This window comes from Bos javanicus, chromosome 8 (genome assembly GCF_032452875.1).
Source record: "Bos javanicus breed banteng chromosome 8, ARS-OSU_banteng_1.0, whole genome shotgun sequence".
Classification (NCBI taxonomy): domain Eukaryota; kingdom Metazoa; phylum Chordata; class Mammalia; order Artiodactyla; family Bovidae; genus Bos; species Bos javanicus.
The window spans coordinates 13,078,006-13,089,220 of record NC_083875.1 but is presented as its reverse complement, the minus strand read 5'-3'; the positions used below and the strand labels follow the sequence as shown (position 1 = coordinate 13,089,220).

General features: G+C 36.9%; 1 pseudogene; it reads right to left on the bottom strand.

Annotated features, from left to right (window-relative positions):
* Positions 1 to 2,430: 2,430 nt before the first annotated feature.
* Positions 2,431 to 11,215, bottom strand: part of LOC133253360 (abl interactor 1-like) — a 37,399-nt pseudogene continuing 28,614 nt past the window's right edge.

The following is an 11,215-nucleotide window of genomic DNA, read 5'->3' as shown; positions in this document are numbered from 1 at the left end:
TAAAATTAATTGCAAAGTTGAATTTGTTGCATACTCTAAAGATGATGAGTCACTATAACATAAGAAATAATAACTTTAAAAGGACTTTATAACGGATTGTGGGACAACATCCTATTTAAATGTTCTGATTTTTATACAAATATATTGAAGCCTGTCTCTCTTCAGGAATCACAAAGAAAGTCTTGCTTACTCTGATCATGATGAAGGATGAAACAGACAAGAGGAATTTATCTTTGAATATAGCCTTCCCTTGGATTATAACAACACATTTAAAAGAAGACTTCAGTAATATTCCATTCTTCTAATAAGTTTCAAGTGAGTAAAGTTTATTTCCAGTGTATTTTTCCAAATAATTATTTGAAAATATTATTTCCAAATAAAGACACTATTGATAAGAAAATTTTAACTTTTAGTTTGAATTCAGAAATGAATTTAAATAAGCACTTTAAAAGAGTCTTAGTTATTTCATGTTGATAGTATCACTATATTTTGTCTACTGTTTTTCAAAGAGAACAAAATAGCAGGATGTATATATATATATATATATATATATATACACACACAAGGGTAAAATATAGTCATCATGTTGAGTTTTGTTGAAATACGCAAAATGAGTAAAGGAGGTGAATGGCTTTATTGTATTAGAAGGTAAACCAAAAAATGAAAAAATTAAATTAAACAAAGGGATATTCTATTATTTTGATCTGTGATCATTGTCCTTATATTCTTAAACTATTTTAATTATTTGGAGATCAGAAGGTGATGAGAGGGCAAAGGCATCAATTGGAATATCACTTTAAAGATTTTAACAAAGCCCCTCAAGTAGAGTGTAAATACCACTGAAGTCAGAGAGTTTTCTGTCCCCCTTCTGGCCTTTATATCAAGCTTTCCTCATTTCTTGCCTTTCCTCAATTTTTTCCTTTTTTTTTTTTTAAATATCTTTCCAGCTTTACTGAGATGCAGTGGACATAAGACATTGGGTAAATTTAAGGTGTATGACATGTTGATTGGATACATTTACATATTGCAAAATGATAATCACCATAACATTAGCTAACATCTGCATCCTGTCACATAATTACCATTTCTTTTTGTGGTGAGAACATTTAAGATTCACTCCCTTAGCGACTTTCAATATGGAATTTAGAATTATTAACTATGATCACTATGCTGTATATTAGATCTCCAGAACTTATTCATCTTATAACTGGAAGTTTTTACTCCTTGATAAACATCTCCCCCAGCCTTTTGCCCTTGGTAACCACCAGACTAGTTTTTTGAAAAAGATCAATTCTATTAAGAAATTTGCAAATATATAAAACAATGCTACTCCTCTCACTACTCTTTTTTTCCCCTTTTGGAAAATGTAAATTTTTTTATGAGGTGTTCAGATTATCTTCAACTGTGCTTTAAAGTGTATAGTATTGAGATTGCAGTAAAACTAGGAAATCTACTAAATATTTACTTAAAAAGCTACCCTTAAAGAAAAGGCAGAGTGTTTACCAAAGACAATAGGACCCTCCTTTTTCACTGCTGCTGCTGCTGCCGTTAAGTCGCTTCAGTCGTGTCCGATTCTGTGCAACCCCATAGACGGCAGCCCGCCAGGCTCCCCTGTCCCTGGGATTCTCCAGGCAAGAACACTGGAATGGGTTGCCATTTCCTTCTCCAATGCACGAAAGTGAAAAGTGAAAGTGAAATCGCTCAGTCGTGCCCGACTCTTAGCGACCCCATGGACTGCAGCCTACCAGGCTCCTCCGTCCATGGGATTTTCCAGGCAAGAGTACTGGAGTGGAGTGCCATTGCCTTCTCCGCCTTTTTCACTAGTATCTATATTAAACATGCACAGATTTCTAGAAATTCCTATGAACACTTTTGGTGAGAAATATTTTGTTTTGTCCTAATTTATTATATCTCCTGTGAACTAGTCAATAATTTAATAATGAGAATTCATTCTATTTGCTCTTTCAAATTTCACTGAATGAAAAAAGCTAAAGGAAAAATTGCTATGGAGATTACTGGACTTTCAAGGTGTTTTTTTTTGTTTGTTTTTTTCCCTACTTTTGAATGTATATATGTTTGACTGGGGGCTTCCCTGGTAGCAAAGAATATGCCAGCAATCCAGGAGACATAGGAGATGCAGATTCGATCCCTGGGTCAGGAAGATCCCCGAGAGGAATAAATGCATCCACTCCAGTATTCTTGCCTGGAAAATCCCATTGACAGAGGAAGCTGCTGGGTTGCAGCCTGTCCATGGGAGTCACAAAGAGTCAGGCACAACTGAGCGCACACACACAGGAAAAGTCCATGCTTCTGTGCGCTTCACTTGTTCACACTTGTTCTACTTGGTTTTCTAACACTCTACCACCTCTTCCTTTCATTAAATGTTAAGGGACAATTACAATGAAGTACATCAAAGCTAAAATTTCCCTGTCAATAGTATCTTTCGGTTGCTCTTTCTCTATGATCGATATCAAACTGCTCTGCAAAGGGGAGGTACATCATCACCTCGGGGACTTCTAGCCCTAGCCATGCTCCACATTCTGACTTGGGTGTTGTATACTGGTTCTGCCCTGGGAAAATGTGTGCACCTACCATATGTTCAGTAGAATTTCTGGGACACTTGAAAACCAAGTGATGCTTGTAAATGTTACAGGCCTATGGGTTATACATAATGCAGTGTTGGTAAGTTCAAAAGAAGAAACAAAATGCAACTTCTGCAAAAAAAAATAATTAAACATGTTTATCAAAAGTCTGGTTTTTTTTTTTTTTAAATTGAAGTATATTCTTGCTGGGATAATCCCATGGACAGAGAGCGTGGCAGGCTACAGTCCACGGGGTCACAAAGAGCTGGTAACCACTGGGCACACACACATAGTTGATGTATGGTGTTTTGCTAGTTTCAAGTGTATATCAAAATGAGGCAGTTATACATATATTTTCTTTTCATATTCTTTTTCCCTATAGCTTATTACAAAATACTAAGTACAGTTCCCTGTCCTCTCCAGTAGGTCCTTGTTGGTTTTCTATTTTATATATAGTAGTGTGTTTATGTTAATCCCAAACTCCTGCTTTATCCCTCCATCCCCTTTCCCCTTTGGTAACCATAAGTTTGTTTTCTGTGTCTGTGACTCTATTTTGTTATAAGTTTATTTGTTCAAAAGTCTGTTGATATGGTTGAATCCTATCACTTTTGGGTAATTTTCTTTTAGAAAGTATAAGACTTATTAAAGGAAACTTAATCCTAAGAATGTGTGATGTAGTACCAGGAAGTTATCTTAAAAACATAATAAAATATGTGCTCGAGGCAATCATATAAGTAATTTTCACATTTCCATGAGAGGAGGCAGCGGGTTCAGAACTGTGGGAAGGGTTAAGACATTCAATTAAATGGTTGAAAATACTGTTAAACCAATAAAAAGTTTTAGATCCCCAAATGGCTCAATTTGTTAACTAAAGGTAATCTTTGGGCTTCCCAGGTGATACTAGTAGTAAAACACCTGCATGCCAATGCAGGAGACTTAAAAGACACAGGCTTGATCCCTCTGTTGGGACGATCCTCTGGAAAAGAGCATGGCAACTCAACCCAGTATTCTGGCCTGGAAATTCCATGGACAGAGGAGCCCGATGAGCTATGGTCCATAAGGTTGCAAAGTGTCGGACAACTGAAGAGACTTAGCATGCACTCATGCAAAGGTAATCTAACCAATCTTTTCAGGTAACATTCCTACAATTTGCAATCATCTTGTATTTGTATTTCTGCATGTGTTTTAAATTTGTTTACTTTCTTTTTTGATAGATACAAATTTTATTTGTGTTTTCTCACCCCACCTTTTAATTAATTATTTGACTGATTTTTTTCTTGTTTTATTTGTTGAACTTTTTTTGGCTATTTAATCTCCTTCTTTCATTTCCCCCCTACAAGAGATATTTTATCAGAGGATTAAGCTTGTAACTCATTTAAACTTTAATAATAAGTTGAGATAAGTCTGGGACCAAGACTTCTAATCATTTGCTTCATTGGATAAAACTACAGAGTTTAGTGTGCCAGAGCTCCCTCTGTCCTGAGGGAAACTTCAGAGGGAAGCAGCTGTTACATGGTTCAGTTGGTCTTTTTTCCAACACCCAAATCAGATGACCAGTCTGCACACCAGGACCACTGAGGCCCCCATCATTGTCCTCTGGCTTCCCACTGCACAGGCACAGTTGGTAACAAGAGTGCCAAGAATACCCCAAAGGGGAAAGGATAGTTTCTTCAACAAATAGCACTGGAAAAACTGGATATCTACATGTAAAAGAATAAATTGGACACCTATCTTATACCATATGCAAAAGCAACTTGAAATATATTAAGCACCCAAGTGTAAGACATGAAACTCTAAAAACCATAGAAAAAAATAAGGAAAAGGCTTACCTGGTATTAGTCTTAGCAAATTCTTGGATATGAAAGCAAAAGCATAGGGAACAAAAACAAAAATAAACATGAGGGACTATATAAAAAAACAACTTTTGTATAATAGAAGAAACAAGAGTGAAAAGGCAACCTAGAGAGAGAGAGAAAATATTTGTAAACAACTTATCTGATTAGTGGTTAACATCCAAAATATATAAGAAACTACTACAACTCATTAGCAATAAAAATAACAACAACCTGATTAAAACATGGGCATAAGACCTGAAGAGATATTTCTCCAAACAACACATGCAAATAACCACCAGGTATATGAAAAGGTGCTCCATATCACTAATCATCAGGAAGTTGCAAATCAAAACCACCAAAATGAGACATCACCTCACACCTATAGGACAGCTATCACCAAAAAATTATTATTATTACCAAGGATATGCTGAGTTTGTAAACTGTGTACACTACTGATGGAACTGTAAAAGGGTGCATTTGCTACATGGAGCTTTCTCCAAAAATTAGAATTATATATACCATATGATTTAGCAATTCTACTTCTTGGCATATATGCAAAAGAAATGAAATCAGGATCTTGAAGAGATAGTTGCAGTCCTATGTTCACTGTGGCGTTATTCACTAAAGCAAGAATATAGAAACAACCCAAATACCCACTGACAGAAGAATGGATAAAGAAAATGTGGTATACACATATAATGGATTACCATTCAGTCTTAAAAAAGGAAATACCTCTACTTACAAAAACACGATGAACCTAATATGTTATGCTAAATGAAATAAGCAAGTTGCAGAAGGCAAATATTGTATGATTCATTTAAATAAGGTATCTAAAATTTCAAAATCTTAGAAGTAGCAAGTAGATGATGGTGGTTGCCACAGTTTAGGAAAAGGGGGATATGGGGAGTCGTCCATTGTACACGACAAGGTTGGTAACAGCAGTCTCGTTGCATTAAAAATGGACTATGGAGTCAGAGTGCCACTCCTCACATCATCAGAAGGAAAACCATTCTTAGCAAAGTGCCCCCAAGCCCACCTTCATAATCGGCTAGAAGTAGTCTGAATGATGAAACCTATCACATCCTCACTCATATATCACTTTGCCTCCCTGCTGGAAGGATCACATTCAGCATTTATGAGGCAAGTGACATTTCCCTTTTTTTCTAAAGCTACTCTATTTGAAAGCAAGGAGTCACTTTAAGTATATAACAATTTCTGCTATGAATAAACATTTTAAAATCACAAAGACTGTAAATCAAAATGAGAAAAAATACAGTGATTAAAAAATATGTCTTTCTATGTTTCTTAACCCATACATTTTTAAACTAAATTCATTGGTATATATTTAAGTCTTTGACATCTAAGCTGACAAATGATATCCAAAAGGAAAGCAATATTTTGATTTCTTAAATTATTTTAATATTATTCAACAAGTTGTTAAATTATTTGTTTCTATGCTTTTCACAGAAAAGTAAAATTTCAAATATGCTTCTCTAAAGGCAAACACCTTTATCTTCTCAAAGATCAATTTAAATTCCATACATGTAGCTGATACTCTGCTCAAGATATTTTGGGTTTGTGTAGTGAAAAGTGCCAATAGACACATAAAAGGAAATAGGTCTGATGTGAAGTTTTCAGAACTACTTATCTTGCCTCGAGAGATGCGCAGGAAGTATCTAGAAAGTCTGCAACAGATTTTCCTTTCACCTGCCATGATGATAAATACCAACACCTCCACCGGTATGTTTCATTCATTGAGGCACATTTTCTAAAACTTGTTTGTACTGAATCCTCCTACATTAGAATTATTTCCATAACAGTTCTAAGAAAACAAACCTAATACATACTGTAAAATGTATGTTAGTATTTCTATATAAGGGCTTTTAGAATGCATTTCTACTATTTTATGCATAATCTCGGGGCAAATTTCTGTTTTATAAGGAATTATGGAAGTAAACACAATCCATCACTTATAACAACGTAGGAATGAAGTAAAATTCCTCTTGTTTAAAAATGATTTTTAGGGACGTCCCTGAGGGTCAAGTTATTAAGAATCCTTTGCCAATGCAGGAGAAATGGGTTCGATCCCTGGTCCAAAAGGATCTCCCATGCCACTGCAACTAGTAAGCTCTCATGCCCTAGAGCCCAGGCTCTGCAACAAGAGAAATCACCATAGTACGAAGCTTGTGGACCTAAACAAAGAGTAACCCCCTCTCACCGGAACTAGTGAAAGCCCATACACAGAAAAAAGATGCAGTGCAGCCAAAACTAAAAATAAATAAATCTCTTTTAAATGTGTGAAAAATGATTTTTATAATTTGCATTTGTGATCATAACCATAAATTTCTAGATACACATATTTGATGACACTAATATGTATATGATAAACCTAATATATGCTGATATTAATAGTAAAATATCCTATAAAATGGGACTTTTTAAAAAAAATATCACAAAGGAACTTACTTTTTGTCCTTCTTGTTGAGATACATTTGAAATTGGGATAGACAATTTTTTTATGCTTTTGAAATTGGAATAGATCAAACATTTTTTTTACTATGTGATATCACATATGTATGGAATCTAAAAATGGATACAAATGAACCCACCTACAAAACAGAAAGGGACCCACAAACATAGAAAACAAACCCATGCTTACCAAAGGGGAGGAGAGTAGGTTGGGAATAAACTAGGACTTTGGGATTAGCAGACACAAACTACTATATATAAAACAGATTAGTAGCAAGGCCCTAGTGTATGGCATGAGGCTTCCCAGGTGGCTCATTGATAACAAATCTGCCTGCCAATGCAGGAGATGTGGGTGTGATACCTGAGTAAGGAAGATTTCATGGAGAAGGAAATGGCAACCCACTCCAGTATTCTTGCCTAGGAAATTCCATGGACAGAGGAGTCTGATGGATTACAGTCCATGGGGTCACAAAGAATCAGAGGTGACTGAGCATGCACACACATTAACTGAATCACTTTGCTATATACCAGAAACTAACATAACATTGTCAATCAACTATATCCAATTTAAAAATAAATAAAAAATAAGCAACACTCGCTCATGTTAGGAATGTATGGGAACTAAATCATCTTGGCTTGAAAGACTATTTAAAAGGTGGAGAAACACAGGACCAGCTGTTCTTTCAGTTCAGTTCAGTTGCTCAGTCGTGTCCAACTCTTTGCGACCCCATGAATCGCAGCACGCCAGGCCTCCCTGTCCATCACCTGGAGTTCACCCAAACTCATGTCCATCGAGTCATGATGCTATCAAGCCATCTCATCCTCTGTCGTCCCCTTCTCCTCCTGCCCCCAATCCCTCCCAGCATCAGGGTCTTTTCCAATGAGTCAATTCTTCCCATGAGGTGGCCAAAGTATTGGAGTTTCAGCTTTAGCATCAGTCCTTCCAAAGAACACCCAGGGCTGATCTCCTTCAGAATGGACTGGTTGAATCTCCTTGCAGTCCAAGGGACTCTCAAGAGTCTTCTCCAACACCACAGTTCAAAAGCATCAATCCTTCAGTGCTCAGCTTCTTCACAGTCCAACTTTCACATCCATACATGACCACAGCTCTAAAATACTATAATGAGTTCTTTCCCTTTACAGCAATTCAATGACGCCTGTACCCTACCTTTCTCAATATAATTCTTGGGCACCCAAGCAGGATCTCCAACTGCATATGGGTCATTATACAAACTACAGCAGCCTTCTCAACTTCATAATTCAGTGGTGGCGGAGTCATCAAACACGGGAATGTCATCCAGTGGAGGTATCAGTGGTGGAGCTCTATTATCAGTAACTTGGTCCAGTAGTGGGTGGTGAGGGTGTAGGCAATGCCAATACTGTTGCTTCCACTGTGTGTCCCTAGTCTCTGACTTATAAAGAAACTGTCCTGCCAGATTATGTTCACTTCCAAGGCTAGCAGGACTTGTCATGTAGTCATTAAGAACTGCTGGAGACCGAGCGGGTTCCAGGGTTTTGTAAGGAATATTTCATCCCAACGTTCCCCAGCTTGACATGGGAGGGTGCAGTGGTTTCTGAGGAGTAGGATTTGTTCTTGACAGTGCACCAGTTCTTGCAAGCTGGTTATTTCCATGCTCGACACCATGGCCCACGTTATCCAGAACTCTGTGGTCAGTAGGTTTCCGAACATAACTTACAGGATGCTCCATATTTACATTAGCTATTATTTTGTAAGTTCTTGTTGTATTCTTATTTGTGGTCAAAATATTAATCTCTCTTTGAGCCACTTTCTCTTTATAAATGTCCAGTCTGATGGAAAACTCCATTACCTAGAGCTGAGAGGCTTGGGTTGGAGCATTGTTAACTAGCAATTGGAGCACTGTTAACTAATACATTTATCTGATAAGCAAGAATAGCTAGCGATAGGATTGTGTAGGCTTGGTCTCTTCTAAAGCTTTTCTCTTGTCTAGTAGCTGTATGCAGTTCTTTTCACAGTAGTCTGCCACCCGGGTTGGGTTCTGGTAACCTTCTATCAGGGCCCCCTAGCCAAAGGGGATTTCCTCCTCTAGCAACATCCGCAGCTCTGCTATTTTCCACCCCTCTGCAATGCTTCCTCTCCTGTTAAATAGAGACAGAGGCAGCAGCAAGGTCCATGGAGGCTACCATCAAGTCACAAACTGGATACAAACTGCCTGCGCACCCTCCGACTGGGTACTGTGAGCGCTCACCTTCTCCTTTTCCTACTCACTCTCTCCAGCTTCCTCCATCCACTTTGTGCAGGCGCCTCTAGGATAGATCAACTTTTTAAAGAAATACTATTGGTCTCAACTTTTAATATTTGTTGTTGCTGTTGTTTAGTCCCTAAGTCCTGTCCAACTCTCTGTGACCCGATTGACCGTAGCCCGACAGTCTCCTCTGTCCATGGGATTCTCCAGGCGAGAGTGGGTTGCCATTTCCTATTCTAGGGGATCTTCCTGACCCAGGGATCAACTGGAGTCTCCTGCATTGGCAGGTGGATTCTTTACCACTAGTCACCAGGGACGCCCTTTAACACCTCAGGAGAACTTTTTCATGAGAGTGTAGCACAGTTTGTAACAGTAACAAAATCATTAGAATGTATATTTGCCCCAATTCAAATTAGTGTCTTGAGACATACTCATGTCGCCTACCAATTTGCCAATCAAAAAGAAGAAAACTAAAAACTATCACCAATGGAAAAGATATTTATGAAGTCAAGTTCTCCTGAATTACTAATTTTGGTTTGTGATTTGAAGGAAAGAAAAGAAACTTAAAACAGTGCCTTTACAAAACAATGTTTTAAATATGTTATATTTGATATGACAAGTGATGCCCTTTCTCTTCAGCATACAATTGGAAAGACACCTGTCATCTCAGTGCAAGCAGCTTGTGTTCTTTTTTTATACCTTGTGTTTGCCGATGTCACAAAATAAAGAGCTTTTACATGAACCTCTTTGGGACACCATTTAAGGTTTGACTAGAGTCACCAGCTAAATGTTACTTTATGGAGTCATCTGACACAATTATGTTTGACAGCCTCAGAATAGGAAATGCTTCCTTAATTATCAAAACTTTAATTAGTTGAATAACCCAGGAGATGCATAGAAAATTATTGAATGTCTGTGATATATGGCAGGCAACACATTACAAATTCGATGTGACCTAAGACATAACTCATTGTTTCCCAAATTTGCATGAATGTGACAAAGACTTTGCCTCCTATCCTGGAATATTATACTACATTGAGTGAACCAGGGATTTTCATATACTGAATAAGGAAGTAAAATGACTACATGAAAGGTCTTCTCTGCAATAGGCCAATGAGTTTAAAATTGATAAACTTTGATAGGGTTAATTTGTAGTTTGAGAATAAGTTTTAAATTTTTTAGTAAAAATTGAAGACTAGAAACTACAAAAAAAAAAAAATACAAGAAGGAAATTCAGCTGTGATTTGCTTATTTCAGCAAGAAAGTTTTAGGCATTTTGAAGAGGACAGAGGGCAAATCTTTCAATTCTAGGCCCTGCAGTCACCCTTCCAGACATTTCTGAATTCTTTATTCAAGTAACAAATGTGGAAGGAAAGGATGGAAGAAAACCACTATATGATATTTTCATTGAAAGAGGAAATAGTTTAGAATCTTGTATCAAAAGTACAAACATTCATAACTTGATCCAATTGACACCTAAGGAATACAAAATCCAATAAAAGCAAAATAAACATTTTTAAGCTTGAATAGAATATTACCCCCAAATAAACAACATCCTCAGTCCAAAAACACATATTAATACATTTAAAACCAAAGCAATAATACAAATTATTGTCTCAAAGTACTAATAATCAGTATAAAGAAGTATCTGGAAGATACTTTTTTTCCAAATATTTGAGATACATCAAAATATTTGGAAATTAAAAAAAAACACACTTTTAATTAAAATGAAAATTTTGGTGTCAATTCCAATATGTAAAGAGCTTAAAAGTCATCACTCTCATCCTTACAAGAAGGAAAACTGAAGCAAAAAGAAACTCAATGAGTTTTTTTGTACCTGTAAGAAAAATCACATGTGTAGGAAAAACCACCATCCCAAAATTGAGTGAGAAAGGAGAATCTAAAGTGTCACAACTAAGCTCTTTCCTGGAGCAGTAACCACTGGAACTGCAAACTGTAAGACTAACTTGAGAGTGAGATACTCCCAGTGACCCACCACCAGAGATAGCTATGGGAGGGGCTAGGCACACTTTTATAGGTTACATATCCAGGAAATCTACTAGGCTGTCAAAGTGAAGATTGAATTAACTATCCCATATGGTGT